Genomic DNA, 2,110 nt, shown 5'->3' with positions numbered 1-2,110 from the left:
TCATACCTCAAGTGACATTCAAAGTTATATTAGACAATTGTTAGACTAGAAAAAACTAGGACATAGTCCAGAGAAAGAACATTAAATTAAAATATATCTGGGAAGACTGAGTTATAAACCCTGTCCATTACACAACATATCCTAAATTAAACAAAAAGGTAATTGGCAGTGAAACTTCCAAAGAAGGAACTTGCTTTAATGGGGGGTGGGGGGACACCCATGCCTTGAAACTCCTGAGCATTCTAGAAATCTTGAGGTTTTATTTAAAGTTTCATAGATCTACCATTCCCATTTTAAAATATTTTCAAAATTATCATCCTTTTACAGCTTAAATATTTCTTATCCTACTTTCCTAGAAATATATGATAGACATTTTTATATATGTCATGACCTGAAAAATTCTAATAAAAATAGAGATCTTGTTACTAATGTCTTTTCTACCCTTGTTAAAATACTACATACATTATATTATTCTTGGAAGGCACAGATCATGTCCATAATGTAGGAAATGTTCTTCAGAACACAAGTCTTTTTGGATGTTGTTTATTAGTGTGTAGCCAGCTGTGCATGCAGTTCCATGTCATAATGTTGGCTTATTTTCTTTGTACATTAGTTTTTTCTTCTCTAGGGAATTTATTTTTAGTGTCTATTGAAATCAGAGAGTTCAGTGGAATTGGATATAATAAATAAAAACAGCTTTGTCAGAAAAACAAAGAAATTCAAGAAAAAGGAAACACTTGATTTGTCTTGATTGGGGCTAATATAGCAAATCCTTAGCTTCTGAAGAACGAGAAACATTTTATCTGCTACTTAAGGTTCGATCTGTGGGTTGATTTTCTCATTTGACTGGGAAATTAAATGGTTCTAGTCACTTCATAAAGCACATCAATGAGTAGGTACACAAATCTTTTAAGAACAGGTCTTCCCTAGAATTTTAATTCAAGTTTGTTCAGATATGCCAATGTATACCCCCAGGGAACAACTGATTGATTCCTTCCTGGTTATCTTTTAAGTCAAAGGACATATCTTGCAGGCCTACTTGGAACTTGTGTTGTTCGCATCACTCGAATTTACTCCCTGTAATCCAAATACGAATATGGAATAAAATGGAGGAAAAAAGTTTAGAAAGAGGAAAAACTCAACAGAAATTACATTAGAAAACTATAAGTAACTCAAATTCAATATATGTGGAACTTAACTGTCCTGTTCCAGATCTGCTTCTCCTTATATTCCTTATATTGGTAAGGGCATCACCATTAATATGATTCAAGTCAGAAAGCCTAGAATATACTTGACTTTCCCTCCAATGCCTATATGTAACCACTCATCAACTTCTGTTGATTTCACCCTAAAATCTCTCTCATATTAGTCCTTTCCTCTCCTACCCACTTCCACTGACCTAATCTGTGTCCTCAACATTTCTCACAAAAACCTGTCTCAGACTTCTTGTCAATCTTGTTTCCAAAAGCCCAATATGAATATTCCTTTGCTTAGAAACATTCCTTAGCATCATTTCTTACAGAATCATGGCTAAATTCCTTAGCATGGAGTTCAGGTTTTTTCACTACCTATCCTAGTCTACCTTTCCAACCTTATCTCCCAGTCACTCATTTACATGCATCATATATGCTAGCACTCAGGACTTTTTTCTCACAGCTAAACCATATAATTTCAGGCCTCTACCTTTTTTTCCCTCATGCTTTTCCCCCCATAACTTTCAACCACTAATAAACCCCAACTCATATTGAAAGACTTAATTTTCAAATATCACCTTTGCTCCACAGCTTTCCCTTATTTCCTCCACAGCCTCCATCTCCACTCTAGGCACACATAAATGATTGCTCCCTTGTGTATGTTTCTATAAGCAATTCTCTTACAGTTCTTTTCAATTTATTATCATCTTTGGAGTATTTGTATATACCAGTGATGACTTATTGCCTGTTTTTCACATCCCTGCTGGGTATACACCACCATAGTCTATACCAAATGACCCTGTTCACCCTCAAGCTGTGGCTGATTAGACCAAAAGGGAAATAGTGCTTTACAATAGACAGATCTGGTGGTCACATTAACCTAGTGGTAAAGCTAGACCTCAACAATAATGGAATAG

Source organism: Bos indicus x Bos taurus, chromosome X, assembly GCF_003369695.1.
Source record: "Bos indicus x Bos taurus breed Angus x Brahman F1 hybrid chromosome X, Bos_hybrid_MaternalHap_v2.0, whole genome shotgun sequence".
Lineage (NCBI taxonomy): Eukaryota > Metazoa > Chordata > Mammalia > Artiodactyla > Bovidae > Bos > Bos indicus x Bos taurus.
Note: the sequence above shows the minus strand (reverse complement) of the source record.